The sequence below is a fragment of the Mesoplodon mirus genome (assembly GCF_964341445.2).
Source record: "Mesoplodon mirus genome assembly, chromosome: 1".
Taxonomy (NCBI): Eukaryota; Metazoa; Chordata; class Mammalia; order Artiodactyla; family Ziphiidae; genus Mesoplodon; species Mesoplodon mirus.
The window spans coordinates 221612500-221634996 of NC_138976.1; positions in this window are offsets into that span (position 1 = coordinate 221612500).

Sequence of the window (22497 nt, forward strand, 5' to 3'; positions counted from 1 at the left end):
TGCTCATCTCTTCTAAAAACATCCTCACAGGCACACCCATAAATAATGTTTAACCAAATATCTGCACATCCCATGGCCCAGTCAAGTTGACACACAAACTTAAGGATCACAAACAACTTCAATCACTACTGGAATTAACAGTGAACAGTTCTAGTTCCCGAGTGTAGATCTGGGATTCAGATCACATATATCTTCCCAGGAGAGAAAGGTCAGAAAGCCCAGAGGTAATGATAACGCACACCAATATTAATAAAGACAGCAACATTAGTAGCTAACCTGTATTAAGTACTTACTAAAAGCCAGAGACTGGGCTCTGGGGTTTACGCCTTCTCGTTTCTGGTCACATCAGTCTTAGAAGCAAGTTTATGACCTATTTTATACATGAAGACCTTGATGCTAAGTATTTAATAAGTGACAGAGGTGGGAGTCAAACTCACAGCACCAACATCCTTTCCTTCTGAAGAAAGTGGCCATCAACTCTTCGAGGTGGAAAAGTGACAAAGAAATTTGATGTCTCAACAAATTCAACATTTGCTACATTTAAAAAAATTTATTTACTTTTATTGTTTAAATTTATTTTTGGTTCTGTTGGATCTTTGTTGCTGAGTGTGGGCTTTCTCTAGTTGCGGTGAGCGGGGGCTACTCTTCGTTGCAGTGCGCAGGCTTCTCATTGTGGTGGCCTCTCTTGCTGTGGAGCACAGGCTCTAGGCATGCAGGCTTCAGTAGTTGTGGCATGTGGACTCAGTAGTTGTGGCTTGTGGTTTCTAGGGTGCAGGCTCACTAGTTGTGGCGCACAGGCTTAGTTGTTCCACGGCATGTGGGATCTTCCCAGACCAGGGATCAAAGCTGTGTCCCCTGCATTGGCAGGCAGATTCTTAACCACTGTGCCACCAGGGAAGCCCATATTTGCTACATTTTAACTGAACTGACTTAAACTAGGAAGAAAGTAGTAGGCGATGTCCCTTCTGGAAAAGAAGCTCTTGTCCGGATTCTTGACCCAAGAGGGCAAGTGGCCTCAGGATTCTAAGCCTAGGAGCCTGAGGTCATGAGGCAGGCTGTCCTCTCCCCACTGTCCTTCTTGGCAGTACATCATGTTAGCCAAACACTTCCAAACTGCTCAACATTTTAGGGTTATCAAAATCCAAGCTCTATCTGGCTGGGAATTCCATAGCCGACCTTGAAAACAATGTGTTTCTGTGAGGAAATCTGCTCCATATGGCTCTAGCTCCTAGCAGGTGTCTCACCAAGTGAAGCTCAAAGAGCAAAGAGAGAGGCAAGCCTTGAGCTGATGGCTGAGGAATTGTCTTAAATTTGTTCTCTCACCAATAGGGAGCCTAGGATGACCAAGGGAAAAACAACCACTTAGAGATTCCAGTTCACTTAGAACCAATTCAAAGAAAAATGTTGCATCTCTCTTGGACATTTCTTTCTGTGGTTTTATTTATTCTAGCAGGTACAGGAGAGCTTTGGTTTTCCTCTTTCTTTTTTCTTCTTACATTTGAAAGATCTCCCACTTATTGAGTGTCAACTCTGTGCCAAGCACATAGTTAAAAATAACTTGATTTTGTGGTACTAGAATACAACACAGAGTAGAAAAACAAAACAAAACAAAAAACCCCCTGAAAAATGCAGACAAGAGAAGAGAAACAAACCCTACCACCCAGAGATAAACAAACTCTACCACCCATCAGGTATCTGCTTTCAAAACGCACTCTTCACGCCACTAGTTTTGTTTAGAGACACTAGTTATATCTCCATAGTTTCCAAATACCAGCTTTGCGTTTGGGACAGATGATTCATTCCTTCAAACAGATCTAGTAGTTTGGACCCCAGAAACGATCAGCACAGTGTTTTGGAACAGAAAAACGAGTGATCTATTTCCACGAGCAGCGACTCTTTTGCGTACCTTGCCATTAATGATCAGCAACAACTGTGTGGTGTGAAAGATTTTCACTATCACAGTCGATGTCATTAAAAGCATTCTATTTAATATTTTTATATATGTACATCTTAAAGAAATGACATTGAAGAATGGCTGTAGCCCTTTGTGCACTTACAGCATAACTCCTTTGCCACAAAAGCTGGCCTATTAACAACACAGTGAATTAATTTCCAAGGGAGATGCCATCTCTGTAGACTTCCTCTGGAATGATTTCTTTACCATGCTCCCAGGAGTCACGCCATCAATGGTGTAACACGTGCATAATTTCCCCCATAAAACATTATATGTGTTAAAAAGTTTTTTATTCCTGAAAAGACATAGGCTTTAGAATATTCTTCTTCAATGACCCACAAGAAATATTTCTTCATGTATTTTATTACTAAGACAGAATCTAAAAAATGCCATAATTTATGACAATGTAACAGCAAACTTCTTAAAATGTGATTTATTTTAACGCTTGTTTCTTCAAATCTTTGGCAATACTCTTTCATGTGTTTCACACCAGTGTCTTCTGTCAAATAAATGTATTTTAGTTTGTCACTTATTTTTTAATCAATGTTTTAGCTCTTTTTACTGGTTCAGGAAAAACAATGACAAAGACAAAAAACAAATACAAAGACAAAATATTACCTTTTGTCTTTATCTATTAACTTCAAAAGAACCTCAGAAGAGTATACTAAATATTTAGAAGCATGCTTAGTAAAGTTCCGTGGTGTCCCAGATAGAATATTACATGACTTTAAATATCACTGAGAAAGCTGTAAAGGTTTGTCTTCATATCGTGATGAACAGAAAGTTTTTAAGTGTCTTAATAATGATGACAGCTTCATATTAATTATCTAATATTAAAGGCATAATAAACAAATAGGACAAAATTCATCATTAAAAATGGTGTAGGTGATAATGAACAAGGTTTATCTTTGATAGTATTTCAAATAGTCTTCTCGAGAGTCACTGTTTTTAGTAATGTGACCAAAAAAAAGAGCCCAACCAGGAATAAGACCAGAGTCAGTTCCGCCATTTTGTTGTTCACTTGTGTAAACATTACTACTATTATATATAATACACATTTTCTTTGTGGGAATATTTCAAACCCATTTATCATCTTGGGAAGATTGGCTTTCATAAAACCTAATGTCGTAATCCACATATCCACTTAATTAAGCATGTATAAACCACAATACGTTGTCAAATGCTAGAAGTGAATGACCTAGTGAAAGTACCTCTGTCAACTCTCCATGCTATAGAACTCCCACTTTTCCCTTATTTATAGGAGGTGACAAGGACCATCTAACATATAGAACAAATTAGGGCACAAGTCTTATTGTTCATTAAATATTAATAAATCTTAATTTCTTTATTTTCAAGTATTTTAATAGATTTTATCTTTATGACAGTTTTGGATTCAGAGAAAAATTAAGATAAAACAAAATTCCTATATCCTCCGCACCTGGTTTCCTCTGTTATTAACATTGTATATTAGCATGGTACATTTGTTACAATTAATGGCCTAATATTAATATTATTATTGACTAGCTTAATTTCTTTTTAAATTTTTAAACAAAAGAAATAGAAATAAATTTTCAACATTTTCTGCCTGTGTCCCAAAGGATTTTCTTGCTTACTGCTGATGTAATACACAGAAACGACAACTCCCAGAATTCACTGCTACTAAGCCCCCTCTCCTTCCTGACTTGTGGTTGGTGCATCATGCCCAGTCTCTCTTGCCTCCCTTAGTCTTTCCTCATATTCTCCCCCATTCATCTCCAATGGTTTCTGGGATTTTCCATCTTTACCTGAATGTAGAAAGATGGTGGGTTGGGGATAGGTGGAGATGAGAAACAAAACTCCCTGAAAAGCACACATGGAATAACGAACACTTCCTCTGTTTTTTGGTTGACCTGAGCCTGGGTCTGTGAGCCAGGGTTACAGACCATCTTCATCTCTGTGTATCAGATATTGTCTAATTTGTGAGCCAATCCAGGGTGTGCCATGAGTTAAAGCATGGTGGGTTATTCAGCCCTACTCCATATGCTTTATAATTAGTGTCACTTCTTCCAAGATTCTGGAATTGAGTTGCCAGTCTCCGTTTGTAGTTGGCTCTTCTATGACTTTGTGGGCTGTCACTGAGGAGTTGGAAAAGGCTGCATGGAGGCTGTTAGCCAGGCACTGTTTACAACCAGAAGTCTCTTTGGCTTACTATGGAAATTCTCCAAATAACTTTATTGGGGATTGTGAAAGCCTAATGAGATAGAGGGTCTGGGTGGCTGACAATAGGAGTCTGACAAATTAAATGTGTTATAGAAACAAAGCAGACTCTTAGTAGACAAAAGGGCACTGTACAACATGCACACTTTACCCATTGGGAGAAAGTTACCTTTGTTCAGCTTGTTGCAGCAAGAGAAAATATACTGCAGAGGAACAGTAGGACATCTCAGTAAAAGGGAGTGAGTGGGAGCTTCTGCTAGATTTGGGTCTACTCTGGGTGACCTTCAAGAGGGTTGAAGGTAGTGAGGGGTCAGTCCTGAAATGGATTTTTATCTACAAGTGAGGAAAATTTGGTGATGGGATGTCTTAATAGTTGTTATCTTGGAGGCAGGTGGATTAGAACCAGTTGTCCCTGATACAGTAGTAGGAACACACATTCCATGGTGCTTTAGGAAGTCCTGAGTCAAGGCAAGAATAAGTACTTTTGAGCACATTTTCAGCTCAGACAGCAAGGAAGATTTTTACTTTAAGAAACAAACAGAGAAGCAGTGGTCACTGCACAAGTTTGAAGAGGGGGATGTTCAGTCATTTTGTGGTTGCAGAATGACCTCGTCTCAGCTTGTTTCAACCATGGTCTTCAGGTGGCTTTTTCCGAGCATTGCTTATCTTCTGTGAGCAAGTTTATGTTCCATTGGGAACATCACAGCCTGGCCGCCAGCTGCCAGCATGATTTTTCACTTTCTCACATATGATCACTTTACTCCATTCAACAAGTCTATGATGTAGGTACTATTTATATCATTGCATAGTACAGATGTGAAAACTTGAAGTAAAAGAGAGGTTAAGCAATTTTCCCAATACTGTACCACTTGCTCATGCTGTTGACCATTGCTCTTCCAGAGTCTGGGATGGGGGGAGAATTACCCTGTTTGCTTTTCCGGGTGTATCAGACATAGATGGCTTTTGCACAAGTGCAGCTACTGATGTGTTCTCAACTGTTAATAGGTTCACTTGTTGATTCATCATAGAACTGTCTGAAGCGGTCAGAGAAAGACAAATACTTTATGATATTGCTTATATTTGGAATCTAAAATATGATACAAATGAACTTATTTACAAAACAGCAACAGACTCAGAGACATAGTAAACAAACTTACGGGGACTTCCCTGGTGGTCCAGTGGTAGAGAATCTGCCTTATAATGCAGGGGACGTGGGTTCGATCCCTGGTCAGGGAAAGAAGATCCCACATGCCGCGGGGCAACTAAGGCCGCGAGCCACAACTACTGAGCTCGCATGCCTCAACTAGAGAGCCTGAGTGCCACAAACTACAGAGCCCATGAGCCCTGGAGCCCACGCACCACAACTGGAGAAGAGACAAATCCACATGCCACAACTAGAGAGAAGCCAGCATGCTGCAAAGAAGAGCCTGCGCACTGCAGTGAAAGATCCTGTGTGCCGCAACTAAGACCGGACACGGCCAAAAATTAAATAAATAAATAAATAATAAACTAAGTCTTTAAAAAAAAAAAAACAAGCTTACGGTTACCAGCGGGGAAAGAGGGGGAAGGATAAATTAGGAGATTGGGATTGACATATTCACACTACTATATATAAAATAGATAACAAATAAGGACCTACTGTATAGCACAGGGAACTCTACTCAATACTCTGTAATGACCTATATGGGAAAAGAATCTAATAAAGAGTGGATATATGTATATGTATAACTGATTCACTTTGCTGTACACCTGAGACTAACACAGCATTGTAAATCAACTATACTCTAATAAAAATTAAGAAAAAAAAGAAGTGTCTGAAGCGGTAAGAGCAGAAAAACTAGGTCAGAAAAAGAAAATTTTATATACATATCATATGAGGCTTGAATGACTGTCGATCATCACTATGCTGCCTACCAGCTCTGAGTAAGCTGTGCCTTCAATTGAAGCTTAAACTTAGAGTCCTAAAAGATCTGGTAACAGGTGCCAAGCAAAGGAGTTGTATTTTAATAATAAAGATTCTCCTCCCGTTTGAGAGGACAGATAAGGTACTCACCCCAGTAGGTCATTTCCTGGGCTACAAGGGGAGACCATTTGGTGACCTAAGGATGTTTGACAGGGACAAGGTAAGAGACCGTCAGGAAGAAAGCTAAACATACTTGAGGTCAGTTATCTTGAAGGTAGTTATCTCGAGCTCAGAAATACGTATGTGGGCAACATCACTACATGCCTGCTGTGTGTGTTTCTACTTTTCCAACTCCAAAAATCTTCCTGTTGTATTTGCAAGTAGGGGCTGACACTTTTCTGCTTACAGACTTGGCTTTGCATCTCCGAATGAAGGCAGAGAACTCGCCTTTGTTCTTTCACTGTGCTTTATCATGGATCCTGTATACGTGAGATTTTGGGTAGGAAAGAAATGTATTGGTTCAAATTTCTTCATCTTCAACTTGCGAAGATGAAGTGAAGCACTGGGAGAACTATTATGTTAATCAGAAAAAATCAAAATGCTTATTTAAAAAATGCATATAAGTGTTCTATATCTTGATTATGGTGGTGGTTACCTGACTGCTTGAGTTTTTCAAAACTCCTAGAATTCTACACTAAAATGGGAAAATTTGGCTGTAGGTAAATTGTACCTCAATAAACCTATCTTTTAAAAACAGCATGTTAGAGGGTCGAATGGGGCAGTCATTCTAATGGCCAAGAAATGCTGGGCAATGGCCCTGCCCTTTATTTCATCTCACTTCTCTAGGTATGGGATGAAATGGAATGCCTTAGCACAGGAGTACCTTGGGGGCAGGGAGTTCTCTGCAGATCCAGGCTGGAGTTGACTGTGATGCTGCAACTTACAAGTGGAGTGCACCTTGGTTGGGCTGTCCCTGAGAAAAGCACTTGAAATCTCTTTAATGAGACAGGCTCTTTTAATAAAGGGAGGCGATGAACACTACAAAACACAGAGAGGAACAACTGTTCTTTGGTAGAAAGAATTAGAGGCCGTGCCAGTTGTTCCACCTGCAGGACACAATGGAGAGGTGGGAGATGGCAACTCAAGACACTAGATAAAATACTGCCTTAAAAACATCCCAGGTAAAACAAACCATTAAAACCTTTAAGCAGGGCTTCCCTGGTGGTGCAGTGGTTAAGAATCCACCTGTCAATACAGGGGACACGCGTTCAAGCCCTGGTCCAGGAAGATGCCACAGGTGGTGGAGCAACTAAGCCCATGCACCACAACTACTGAGCCTACGTGCCACAACTACTGAAACTCACACGCCTAGAGTCCGTGCTCCGCAACAAGAGAAGCCACCCCAATGAGAAGCTCACACACCGCAATGAAGAGTAGCCCCTGCTCGCCACAACTAGAGAAAGCCCACACTCAGCAACGAAGATCCAATGCAGCCATAAATAAATAAATAAATAAATAAATTTATTATTAAAAAAAAACCCATTAAGCAACAAGGGCATTACAGCCTCCATTACTTACCATTGTTCTGGAAATTCTATACAGTGAGGAGATGAATATATAAGAGGAAAAGCTCTTTAATAGAAGACAACTATCGTTAGCTGTAAATGACAATGCTGTTAAATCCCAGAACTTCCAAAAAATTCTACTGGAAAGCTATAAAAAGAAAATGAAATCTGAGTAGTTTGCAATTACAAAATACACTCACAAAAAAGTTTTCCAGTATAATACTTACTGTTGGAAAATACAAAGAAGTCATTCACAATGGCAGTAACAAGTACGAAGTAACCAAGAGTAAATTGAACAAGGAATATGCTGCATCAGTATGAAGAAAATGAGAGAGAGGGGCAGAAAGAGAGAAGGATCATCCCCCCTGCACTGGAGGATTCAGCATTTAAAATATAAGAATTCTTTCTAAATTAGCTCATAAATTTAATGCAATCCTAATTAAGTTCTCAAAGGAATTTTAAAGTTAATTTAGAAATAGACATGAGTAAGAATAGCCTAGAAAACATCAGGGAGAAAAAAGAATAATGAAAGAAAACTTGAACTAGGAGATGTGTAAACAGATTTTAAATCAATGATAATTAAAACAATGGGTCCAAAAGGAAAAGATAAATGCCACAGGAGAAAAACAAGCAAATGACATAAACTAGCATTTCAAATAGATTGGATACAATCTTTTGATCAACAAGGATAAGAAAGTGTTCACTTTCACTTGTAACCAAAGAAATAGAAACTAAAACAGGGACGAGATACTGTTTTCCCTTGGCAGGTTTGGAAAGTAGAAACTGTAAGTAGGCACTGCTCTTCCTAATTTTCATAAAAGGTTTTGCTGTGATCTAAGAGAAGAAAGTCTGAAAATGGTACCAATTAGGGCTGTTCAGTCCTTTTTGGAAGTCATTGGCCCCATGTAGCTATTGAACTCTTGGAATGTGACTCGTCCAAATTGTAAGTAAAATAGAATACACTCGAGATTTTCAAGACTTACTAAAAAAAAAAAGAAAAGAATATAAAATTCCCCATTAATATAGTTCATGATTACACGTTGTAAGATAATATTTTGGATATATTAGGTTAAATAAAATAATTTTACCTGTTTATTTTTCCTTTTTTTAAATATGCTACCAGAAAAGTTTTGGTTACGCTGATGGCTCAATTTATTTTCTGTTGGACAGTGCTGCTTTAGGGCAAGGAGAGAGAATGGAGAGATTCATCTGAGCTGAGAAGGGGTTAAGTGTCTGTGAATGTTGCTGGCAGCAAGGACCCATGCCTGATCCTGTGACACTTGGTGAAGTTGGGAATGGTCAAGTGGCCATGCGTGGCATAGAAGCATTAGTGGAAACTAATCAAATCAGTAGGTTTCCCCCCATTTTCTAGTCACAATGTAGTGACCCTGGGATAGTCTAATATGAAAAAAACTAACTTTATTACTAGGCTCAATGGGGAATTACAATTAGATTTAATTTGTTATGAAAAAATAAGTACTTTCAAACCGTAGACTTTAGAGTGTATTTCATATCCACTCCACATGTATGTATATAGGTTTTAATCGCAGCATTGTTTATTACAGCTGAAAATTAGTAACAAGTTAAAAGTCCAATTATGGATAAGAAATTAAATAAATTATAGTGTATCCATCTAATGAGTATCAAAAAGTTATTTAAAACTGTTATAGAAGGATATCTAGTGACATGTAAGGTGATTATATTCTTTTCTAAGACTTTTATGGAGGTATAATTGACATACAATGAACCATACATATTTGAAGTATAAAATCTGATAAGTATCAACATATGTGTAAACTTGTGAAACCATCACCATAATCAAAATAATGAATGCATCAATCACCCCCAAAAGTTACCTTTTGCTTCTCCCACCCAGCCTTCCCCATCTCCCAGCAACGACTGGTATGCTTTCTATCACTAGTGTTAGAATCACTGTAGAATTTTATATGTATGGGATCACACCCCGTGCACTCTTTTTTTGTCTGGCTTCTTTCACTCAGTATAATTATTGTGAGATTTATAATGTTGCATGTATTAATATTTATTTCTCTTGATTTCTGAGTAAGTATGCCACTGTATGGATACACCACACATCTGTGGATGGAGAATTGGTTATTTCCAGGTTTAGGCTATTACAAATAAGGCAGTTATGAATATTCCATGTACATGTCTTTGGTTAATAAATGGACCCCAAAGAAGAGTCAATTATGAAAAATTAAATAAACATAAAAGAAGTATTTAAAACATTTTGGTGAATATTTTCAGAATCTTGAGCTGAGAAAGCCAACCAAAGGCAAAAATTGTAAAGAAAAAAAAAATCAAAGAATTTAAAACTTCCCTTTAGCAAAAGTTCAATAAAAATATTGAGGCAAAGGAAGAATTATAAAATTTTCTTTAGTTCTCTTTTTCTCTCTGGTGTTCACATTGTTTAATTTTTATTGTTCCATCTTTGTTCACTATTTCTTTCCTCTGTCATTCCATTGTGCCACTTTGCTATTTAACCCACCCACTGAATTTTTTTTTTTCAGTTACTGTATTTTTCAGTTATAAGATTTTCATTTGGGACATCTTCATATCTTCTATTTATTTGCTGAGATTTTCTACATTTTTGGCTGAGGCTTTCTGTTTTCTATTTGTTTCAGGTATGTTTATAATTGGTTGTGTAAGCATTTTTATGATGACTGTTTTAGAATCCTTGTCAGATCATTCCAACATCTGTGTGATCTCGTTGATATCTGTTGATTCTTTTCTCACTCAATTTGAGATTTCCCTGGTTCTTTACATGACGAGTGATTTTCAATTGTATCCTGGGCATTTGGGGTATTAAATCATGAGGTTCTGGATTTTATTTAGATAATAATCTCTTTTGGAGTGTCTTCTCTGACATCAAGCTGGTAAGGAAAGGGGAGAAACACTTCATTACTACCACATGGGGGTGAAAGCCCAGTTAGCCTCCTTTGATGCCCCAGGGAGCGGAAGTGCCTTGCTATTGCTGAGCAGAGGTGAGATTTTCTACCTCCCACTAGGCTTCCACCACTAGGCCTCCACTGGTACCACCCCAGTGGGAGGGGAGGGGAAGAGGGGAGCGGGAGCTTCATTACAGCCAAGCAAAGGGTAAAAGTCTGTTCTCTGCACCTGGCCTTTCTGACAGGCTGGGGAGTGGGGTAGGGGGCGCAGTTTTTCCCACTGTGTTTGACTTGGGTGAGCTAGTTTTTTTTTTTTTTTTTTTATTGGAGTATAGTTGATTTACAATGTTATATTAGTTTCAGGTGTACAGCAAGCAAAGTGAATCAGTTATACATTATACATATATCCACTCTTTTTTTTTTAAGATTCTTTTCCCATACAGGCCATTACAGAGTATTGAGTAGAGTTCCCTGTGCTATATAGCAGGTCCTTATTAGTTATCTATTGTATATATAGTAGTGGGTATATGTCAGTCCCAATCTCCCAATTTATCCCTCCAGCCCTTATCCCCTGGTAACCATAAGTTTGTTTTCTACATCTGTGACTCTACTTCTGTTTTGTAAATAAGTTCATTTGTACCCTTTTTTTAAGATTCCACATATAAGCAAAATCATATGATATTTGTCTTCCTGTGTCTGACTTACTTCACTCAGTATGACAATCTCTATGTCCATCCATGTTGCGGCAGATAGCATTATTTTGTTCTTTTTTATGGCCGAGTAATATTCCATTGTATATATGTACCACATCTTCTTTATTCACTCCTCTGTTGATGGACATTTAGGTTGCTTCCATGTCCTGGCTATTGTAAATAGTGCTGCAATGAACATTGGGGTGCATGTATCTTTTTGAATTATGGTTTCCTCTGGGTGTATGTCCAGGAGTGGGATTGCTGGGTTATATGGTAGTTCTCCTAGTTATTGTCTAAAAGGTTTCCAACCTGCTACTCCTTTACTGGTTTTTCCCTCGCAAGAGCAGACTTTTCTTGGGGTCTTTTTTTGTTGCTGTGTCCATTGGAGTTTCCAGGTTGCCTGCTTTAGTCTGGAGTATATGAGATTAAAAAGACAACCCAGCAAACTCACTGTCACATTGATCTTTGGGTCTCCAGGTCCCTGGCCAGTCTGCCTTCTCTCCATCTTTCAGAGTCCAGTAAAGACTCTGTTTTATACAGTGTGCAGAGTTTTCAGCTGTACTTAGCAGGAAGCATAGAGAGAAGTGTGGCTGCTCCATCTTGGTCACATAATAGTCTTTTAATTAAAGAAAAACAGCATATAATAAATTAATATGTACATGTGTTTGCATTTTGTAAGAAAAATAAATACATGTAATGGAACACAGAGTGAGACTCTTGTTGCCCAGAATTATTGCTGAGGGCAATGCTAAAGACAAAGGGATGCTTGGGTCCCAGTATTTTAGAAAGATCCCCTGCAAGTAGAGTCAGACACATTCTACAGTGCTTGCCCCAGGTAGGCAGGATCAGTCTAGATTCAACTAGGATCAACTAGGATCAGCCCAGACTACAAAAGGGGAGGTCTGGAAGGGGAAAGGGTATCATGTCCCTCCAGAGACAAGAGTCTGACCTGTAGTGAGAGACAGGAAGTGTCCTCAATTAAATTTGAAGTTACCATCTCATCTCAGACAGGACTTTGAATAGTCAGTTTTCACAAGAAAGATGGAATCTGCCAGAGATGGTGGTAAGGGACAAAAAAGAGTTTAGACAGAACTACTGAACTGCTTCCTGTTTATTCAGCCACTGAGATGAGATGTCTCCCTCTAAACACGGGTTAAATATATACAGAGAGGAAAGGTGGAAGGATGAAAACTAAAACAGTCACCTCTGGAGGTGCAATAACATGATTTTTAGTCTGTTTTTCAAGACCCTCCAATTTTTAAATTTTTCGTTACTTAGCATGTATTACTTGCACATTTTTAAAAAATCGATTTTAAGTGTCGAGAAAAACAGGGACTCATTGATGATAGATCTAAATCCTCAGAGCCTGGGTGGTGAAAAAGATGAAAGCCACCAGGTTCATTTTGAAACTGATGAGCCTGTATTGATGCATACAGTACAGAGCAGCAGTCTCCAACACGGCAGATGCTTCTCCAGGTGAGAGTAATTTAAACATCCTCCAAACAGTATATTCCAAATTATGCCCTTGAAGTCCTTCAGGACACTTCTCACAAGCAATATTGTGACTTTATTTATTTATTTAAAAAAATTTTAATTGAAGTATAGTTGATTTACAATGTTAATTTCTGCTCTACAGCAAAGTAACTCAGTTATACACATGTATACATTCTTTTTTATATTCTTGTCCATTATGGTTTATTTGTGACTTTGAATTGAGAAAGATCAAGCCAATCCTGTTGCCATCGTCAACCTTTTGGACAAGTCCTTTATCAATTGATTCCAACACACACACCCACACACGTGCATATTTCCCTCTCCCTTCTCAAAATCCCATAGTCAAATATCTTAGTTTATAGCAAGGGTCCTGAGAGCATTGACCCTCTCCTGAGGCTCACTCACTCTCATCTGCCTGTCTGGAGTGGTAACACATCCATTAAACATAGAATGTCTAATGATCAAATTGACTAATGGCCACTTTGCCTAAAATTTTGTATTCAAATTTAGTAATTTTAAGCCATTTTTGAAAGCACATCTGGACTTATTTGGCACTTCTAATAACTGTTATCTAATTTCTTGAAAGATAGGATTGCTATTGTCCTTTGGGGTATCCCTTTCTCTATCATGTGATTTTTATGGACTTTTTTGCCTCTCTAAAGGCTCTTTCTCCCAAATGTTAGGTTCCTGGCAATAAATTCCTAGTAAAACTAAGGAATTTCACACACTATTTATCAAATTAATCCTTTTTATTCCTCTTGCCTTATTCTTGCAGACCTATTTTTGTTTCCACTGTGTGCACCTGTGTATTCATGTATTTATTAACCACATTAGCATATACTCATAATTTATTCTATTTATGAATACTGACATTTTGATGAGAAGATTGAAGATGTGAGAGCTGGATGAATCATAACTGTTCTGAACAGCATTATTCATTTTTCAAGACCTATGGTTGATAAAAATAATAGTAGATTCTGAAATACAAAATGTCATTACTAAATGCATGTATTTCCAGAAAAATCTAGAACCTCCTTCCTCTTTTCCTATATCATTTTATACTCATTAAATCCTTTATAAATCTCCAACATGTCCCACTTTCCCTTAACTAATCATCTTTGGCACAGATTCTCACTTCTTTGGCCTTCCTTTGACATCTAGATATAGTTTCTAAAATTTTCCACATATGCTCTGGTTGTTTTGTGCATGTTTTCCTTATATATTTTTCTAGGTCTTAAACTATTTGTGTGCTGTAACCTTTTCTTCTAATTCTATTGCGTTTGTTATAGCACTGAGCAGTACTGTTTCAACCAGGGCCTGGTTAATTCTTGTTGAGTGCAAGTGTTTTTCTTCAAGAAAGATTCCCAAGTTTACGTCCTTTTAAAACGGAAACTTGAATGTTCCAGATGAATTTATAGTGTATTTTATTTTTCAAAACATAAAATGCTTCTTATATTAAGAAAATAAGACAGGTATATTCTTTTGCTATCTAAATTTTCTTGTGAAATGTCAAATTTTCTTCTGCGCATCAGTGTCAGGTGATTATTTTTAAAAGTCACAAACCATAACAATTGTTGAAGGTTGGAAAGCAGTGCCAGTGTGTAAATGTGCTGATTTCTGTCACCAGTACGACTTTAGTCCTGTAACCGCACAATGCCACAGCCTTGACAGACACCCAAAATCCAATTAGATGTCATTTAAATACAAGTGCTATGGTCCTGCAAGAGAGGGAGAATCGGTAAAGAACTCAGAATGGAGCAGTATATAGATTGGTTGAATGAAATCTAGTGGTGAAGTAGTTGGGCTGACAGTTCAGAATTTCACCAGCTCTGATCTAGAGACAAAGGTTAGTTAGGCAAGAGCTTATCTTGAATTTTGAGGACACCAGTTGTGAAACCAATCCCATTTACAGGGCATGGACTTGGCATCCCCAAATGCCCCAACACTAATGAAAGGAGTTCAGACTAGACACCTGGGCTGTGGGGAAAATGTTCTCAGGACTTATAACTTCGTATCTCATGAATGGCTCAAAATCTCTGGTCTTTACCACCTCATCCAGCTGAGAAGGTTACTCCAAATTTACTTGGGAAGATGGTCTAGAGTAGCTCTGAATGGCAAAGACCGTTAGTGCTGAGTACACAAGCATCCAGGAAGATTTAGAATTAACCACTGAGATAATGAAATAAGTTCATAGAATTCATATGTTTGATTTTAAAGTAACATTAAAATTTATTTATTTATTTATTTTTGGCTGAGCTGGGTCTTCGTTGCTTCGTGCAGGCTTTCCCTAGTTGCAGTTAGTCGGGGCTACTCTTCATTGCAGTGCGCAGGCTTCTCATTGTGGTGGCTTCTCTTGTTGTGGAGCATGGGCTCCAGTAGTTGTGGCTTGCGCGGGCTTGTGGGATCTTCCCAGCATGTGGGATCTTCCCGGGTCAGAGCTCAAACCTGTGTCCCCTGCATTGGCAGGCAGATTCTTAACCACTGTGCCATCAGGGAAGTCCTAAAGTAACTTACAATATAATATAGATGTGAAATTTGGCATAATTTTAACCTTTGGATTTAATTTTTAAAATATTTGGAGTGTGTAAGCTTTCTACTCCTGTCTCAACAAATTACAATAAATTTAGGGGCTTAAAAGAAGACAAATCTATTATCTCACAGTTTATGTAGATCAGAAGACCCACACTGGTCTCACCCTGCTGAAATCAAGGTGTCAGCAGTGGAGACATTGAGGAACAATTGGCTTCAGGTTCATTCAGGTGGTTGCCAGAATTCAGCTACAGGCTGTGGTGGGCTAAATTCACATGCCAATAGCATACAGGATAATAATAAGCCAAGAAAGAAATAACACACTCCAAACCAATGACTGATTAATCATACTGTTGCTCCAGGCAAGGGGAGATGAAAGGAAAAAAGTCCACATTTTGTTGAGGTGTATTCTAGTGCAAACCAGTACTCAAGAGAGATGGCTTAGCCACCTGACAGTCCAGCTGCCAGTACAAAAGTAAAATTCCCTTGTTGCTAGGGCATGTTGCTAAGAAATGACAGTGCTGGGTTGACAGGCAAGATTTTCCTGTTCTCCAGCCACCTCACGGTTTTCGCCACTGCCATGGCAGGAGCTAATGCCCAAGGTCTCCGGAGAGCTATTTAGATCAGCAAAGGGCAGCCTTGCCTAGACGCAATGCTGTCGGATAATCCTCACAAACTTCGGGTGTTTATAGTCTTAAGCATCCCCTCACCATAGGTGCTTCTTCATATGATCTTATTGATAAGCTCCCAGTGGGGACCCTCAGCAGCTGGCCTACTGAGTGCGTATCAACAGCCACATATGTGGATGATGACATACTGACACCCAATTTCACTTTTATATCAAAACAATAACTCCATTCTTGAAAACATTCTTCATTCTTAACAAAGTGACTTTGTTTTCTGCGTAAACAAGTGGGTTTGAAATCATATCAAACCACTACATAACACCTCTGCTGCATTGCTCCAATTCCAGCTGGAGATTTCTCTATCTTCAAGGGTTCCAGTGATTAGATTGGGTCCACCCAGATAATCCAAGATAACTTTCCCATTTTAAGGCCTATAACCTTAATGACATCTGCAAAGCCTCTTTGCCATGTAAAATCAGATGTTCACAGGTTCCAGGCATTAGGACGTGGTGCATCTTTGGGAGGCCATTACTCAGCCTACCACACTGAAGAGTTAGTTTAACTGGAAGGTATAAGAGTTATTTATTAAGCTTATAAACAGCATTGGAATATTTAAGAGGAATTAAGTGTTCTCATAAATTGAACTTGCTAGATTTACAAGTGATATTTAAATAAATGCTTGACAACTTTTTAAGGTCATAGAACACAAAGAAAATGATAATAGTTGCACAGTAACCTGTGATATTGTGATTTATAATAAATATATATATTTTGGTCTTCAGCCATGGTTCCTGACTCACAGCTCCCCAAACCCTTGGAATTGCCTAGGCAGTAGGAGCAATGGGAGCATCTTTTGTTACTATATATATATTTTTTTTTTGCCCTAAAATCGCTTCAGGGACTCAAAGATGAAATGAGTGTCTTATTATTCAAGTCCCTTTCAATCACAGCTGAGTTTATGTTAATGAGATGGGTTTTGGAAATCCTCTCAAGTTGGAGGGATGGTTGCCAGGGGAATCAACCATGTGGTTAGAGGACTGGAAATTTCAGTTCCACCCCTAACTTCCACTGGAGGGTGAATCCATCACCAGTGGTCAATGATTTAATCAATTGTGCCTACATAATGGAGCTTCCATAAAAATTCCAAAGGACAGGGTTCAGAGAGTTTTCAGGTTGGTGAATTAGAATGCGTTCACATGTCAGACCCCAAACTCCATGGAGACAGAAGCTCCTGCATTCAGAATCTCACCCCGTGTATCTCTTCATTTGGTTGTTCATTTGTATCCTTTAATATTCTTTGTAATAAACCAGTAATCTAGTGAGTAAACTGGTTCCCTGAGTTGAGTGAGCCTCTCTAGCAAGTTAATCAAACCCAAGATGGGGTCTTGGGAGCCTCTCATTTATAGCTGTTGGGTCAGAAACAAGGTAACAACCTGGACTTATGATTGTTGTCTGAAGTGGGGCAGTCTTGTGGGATTGAGCCCTTAACCTGTGGGATCTAATGCTAACTCCAGATTAGTGGCAGAATTGAGTTAAATCTGTGGGACACCTTGTAAAGGTCCATGCAGAACTGAGTGAATTGCTTGGTGGTGTGGGAAAAAACACACACTGGAAAACCCCAACCCAAGCAAATCCCCTTTGGTGTGTGGCTATGGTTGTTCCCATTTCAGCTCTTGCACTAAAATGATTCTGTTCACTTTTCTTATATTCAGTCTGTAAGTCTTTCCAATGTCAAAACCAACTCCTACCTTCTATGACCCCCCTTTGCTTTCATTTTATTCAAGATTGAGATGATTTCTCTTCATTCCAAATAATCCAATTCTTAGCTGGCAAGCAGCTGACAACTTCCCATAATAATTAAAAGCCAATCCCACCCAAGCAAATTTTCCGTGGGCCCCTCTCTCTCCAAATATCAGGGCTCCATGGTCACTGGATGGCCAAGACCACCATGACAAACACAAAAGTCATTCCCAGGGAGATTTAGTCATCCCTGGCTTTTAAAGGAAAAACGACTTCTCTTCTGTACTCTACTACCCTACCACACTCACAATATTCTGACACCAAAGGTGTGGGTTTTCTACACCAAGCAATTCAGTGACACCAGCTGGGTGTGCTACAGTTCAACTCAATTCTGACACTATATACACCAGATTCCACAGGTTAAAGGCTCAGTCCCACAAGACTGCCCCACCTCCCCCTTCAAATGCCAATCCTGAGTCCAGGTTGTTGCCTGTGCTTCTCTGATCAACCAGCTATAAATCGAAGGTTCCCACAACCCTCTCCTCAGGTTCAATAATTTGCTAGAATGACTTATAGAACTCAGGAAAACTGTTTGCTTATGACATTCCTTGTTTATTATAAAAGGATATATCTCAGGAACAGCCAGATGGAAGAGATACAAGAAATGGGGGGGGGGGCAGAGCTTCCATGACTTCTTTAAGTGTATCACCCTCCCAGCACCTCCCCATGTCCACCAACCTGGAAGGTCTCTGAACCTCCTGCTTCAGGAATTTTTTATGGAGGCTTCGTTACATAGGAGTGATTAATTGAATCATTGGACATCATTGATTAAACTCAATCTACTGCCTCTTTCCCCTCCCCTGAGGCTAAAAGTTCCAACTCTCTAATCATGTTTGGCTCCCCTCTGGCAACCAGCTTCCTCTCCTACTTGGGTGGTTATCTAGGGCCTTTCCAAAAATCATCTCATAAACAAACTCTGGTGTGGTTGAAAGGGGCTTGTTATGAATAACAAAAGATGGTCCTTTAGCCTTTGCTGCTCAATCTCATCACTTAAGAAATTAAAAGCATTCTAAGAGCTGTGTTCCAGAAGCAAAGGGAGGAAGACTAAATATATATTTCTTAATATATTATAATATCAGAGGCGGAAATCCCAGTATGGAGAGTTCATAGAAAGGAAGGATAATAGGAGAAAAAGTACAGGGGAGATTTAGCTATTATTATACTTACTTTAGAGATGAGAAAACAAACTTAGAAACTTGCTCAAGATTATATATCCAAGATTACATCAGTAAGTGATGAAGGAACAATTCAGTTCTGGAGCTTAAGCCCTTCATACAACTGTACCTCTGGAGGGTGGAATGATATTGTAGAATTGTAAGACTAAAAACATAGGTTGAGACCATATTTGAAGGGCCTTGTGAAATGTGAAATAAAATGGAGTCACTTATGTCGAGTGGTTTTAAAGTGGACCGGGGAGGATATCAAAGAGTGGACCTTACACACGTCCTTTGAACTAGACCAAACCACAAATATTCCAAGGACTCTGCAAGAACACCTGCAACTTGTCACAGCAACAGACTTTTTTTTACCTCCCTCTAGTGGTAGCCTCAGCAATCGATCATATTTAGCCCAGACTAGCTTCTGCCTCCAACTCCAATTAAAATTCTTCATAATGCAAACCTCCCTTCTTTTTCTTTTTTAAAATTTATTTATTTAATTTATTTTATTTTTGGCTGCTTTGGGTCTTCGTTGCTATGCGCAGGCTTTCTCTAGTTGCGGCGAGCGGGCTTCTCATTGCGGTGGCTTCTCTTTGCAGAGCATGGGCTCTAGGCGTGCGGGCTTCAGTAGTTGTGGCACACGGGCTCAGTAGTTGTGGCTTGCGGGCTCTAGAGTGCAGGCTCAGTAGTTGTGGTGCACGGGCTTAGTTGCTCCGCGGCATGTGGGATCTTCCCATACCAGGGCTGGAACCCATGTCCCCTGCATTGGCAGGCAGATTCTTAACCACTGCGCCACCAGGGAAGCCCCAAACCTCCCTTCTTTGCCTTTAAAATCCCCTGACTTTTACTTCCTAGCAGGACATTGTTTGAGTTGCTACCCAAATCTGTGTGTCCTGAATTGCAATTCTTTGATGCCCAAGAAATGTTTTCTGCTTGCTTATTGCCTCCTAGGTTTAGTTAAGTTGACAGTCTTGACTGTCATGCTAAGGATTTGAGCCTTAATTCTCTAGTCTTAGGAATAAAGAGCTGTTAAAAATCTTTAAGGAAAGTAATGATATGACACCTGTGTTTTCAACTGTTCTTAGATTTTAAAAAATACCTTAAAAACCTTCAATATTTGGTTAGGAAGATCTTGTTTTAATTTCTGTGATCTCTTAAGAAGAAAAGAGATGGAGAAAATGAAATTCCTGAGAAGGAGGTGGATCCCATTTCAAAAATGAGAGAAAGGACCATTCCAGCATCTGGTCTTGTCAAAACTCAGATTTCTTGATTGGCTTGTTGGAGATCTCAAGCCTACACTTGTCACATTGTGAGAAGTACAGTCAACCCTGGTATTCAGAATGCCTGGAGCAGCTTGGTGTATTGATTGGTCCTCGACTTGTATTTGTTGTATTGAGTTGAGAAACTGCCAGCTTCTCAGTGATCAAAGACTTGATTCAGTCTCAGTCACTGTGAGGTTTAAAGGAAAAGTTCTCTTCATAATCCTTAGTTAGTTAGAAAATTCAATTTGCCCATTTCCCGAGTGAATTCACTAGGCAACTTGGGCTTTATTACAGGAGGAGGAAAAAACTTTCCCAGATCACACAGCATTCTGAAGATTGCCTTATGTATGTGGCTCTCACTTTTCAGCTTGATATTAGCTAAATATCAGGAAAATGTGTATGTATAGAAATGTGTTTGAGTATTGATAAATGCTAGTCCTGGTTTTGCCACACACTAATGATGTGGCCTTTGGCAACTTACTTATCCTCTCTCACCATTAATTTATCTTGTGTAAAATCATGGGACTAATACTTCATAGGCTTTGTGAGATTACTGATATGTGTGTAAAATTTTTAGCATAACGCCTGGAAAATATTTGATTGATAAATATTAGTTTCTATTATTATCAACCATACTCTACCAACGTTCATTGTGATTTTCAAACAGTGCTATTTTAGCAATTCTAATAAAATGAAATGTGACAACATTTCCAACAATAATAGAATCTTAAAGCTTTTGAAATTGCTCTGTGGCTAAAAATAAAGCCTTCAGGATTCATTTTCTTTGGATGTACAATTGTACTATAGAGAAAATGCAGTGGACTCTATGGATTTTTTAAGTATGGTTGACTTACAATATTATTTTAGTTTCAGGTGTACAAAATAGTGATTTGATATTTTTATAATTACACTCCATATAAAGTTATTATAAAATATTGGCTATATTCACTGTGCTTTACATTACATCCTTGTATCTTATTTTCTACCTAGTAGTTTGTACCTCTTAATCCTCTTGCCCTATCTTGCCCCTCCCCCAACTCCTCTCCCCACTGGTAACCACTAGTTCATTCTCCGTATCTGTGAGCCTGTTTCTGTTTTGTTAAATTCGTTTCTCTGTTTTATTTTTTAGGTTCCACATATAAGTAGTAACATACAGTATTTGTCTTTGATTTATTTCAGGAAGCATAATACCCTCCAGGTTCATCCATGTTGTTGCAAGTGTCAAAATTTCACTCTTTTTATGGCTAAGTAGTATTCCACTGTGTGTGTGTGTGTGTGTGTGTGTGTATATATATATATATATATATATATATATATATATCACATCTTCTTTGTCCATTCATCTGTTGATGTTGCTTAAGTTGCTTCCACATCTTGACTGTTGTAAATAACACTGCTATGAACATTGGGGTGCATATATGTTTTTGAATTAGTGTTTTCATTTCCTTTGGATATATACTCAGGAGCGGAATTGCTGGATCATATGGTAGTTCTATTTTTAATTTTTTTGAAGAAACAGAACCAAATTTCAACAATGAAGGTCATGGTATTCAAGAAACAGATCTGGTTATCCTAACTAGAAAAATTAACTCTGCAAAGGATATTTTATCCTTTCCCTTGCTACTTCCCTTGCCTAAATGCTCTTGAACTTTTCTCACCTAATTCCATCCTGTTTCCAGGCCTGATTTAAATATCCCTCTTTAGTCTCCAGAATAACACTATTGACATCAGTTCCTCCTCTCTTAAAAGTGACTGGCATTGAGCATCTGTGTCAGAGGCTGAGCAGGGATTATCTCCAGTAGAAAATATTATGATCCTCTCATTGTTGTATCTACAGTAATTTCATGACTGTTGGCTTTCTGTATGTATGTTTTAACTTCTCCATTTCACTGGAAGCTTCTTAAGAGCAATAGGGAAACAACAGATAAGTTATTGTATTGCACAACTGCTGGCCCATAAAAGATATTCCAAAAATGTTGTTAAATTTAATTGAATGTTAAATGGAGAAATATCTAGAGGTTGACTTTTTGGTGCCCTGAGGTGCTTCTCATTCATATTATGTCTATTATGAATATTTTAAAATCATCAAATGTTTTTTGATCCCAGAGGGTCACTGAATAGACAGGAATAAAAACTATCAGCTTTGGGGGGTCAGGGGTGAAGTGGGGTGAGAGGAGGAGGAGAATGAACTCTCAATTGAGTTGAATCTAAAGGTTTAAGCATGCTTGAGAACATTGTTTTCCCTGACTTTCTATACTGTTTTCAGCTGCAAGTTTTTCCATCTTAGTCCAACGATTTAATTAGGGATCCCTCAGACTATTTGGCCCATGATCAAATGAGGGCGCAGTTCATTGAGAAGAGAAGATTTCAAGAGTATTTATTTCCTGGATGGATAAACTGTTGTCCACAAGCA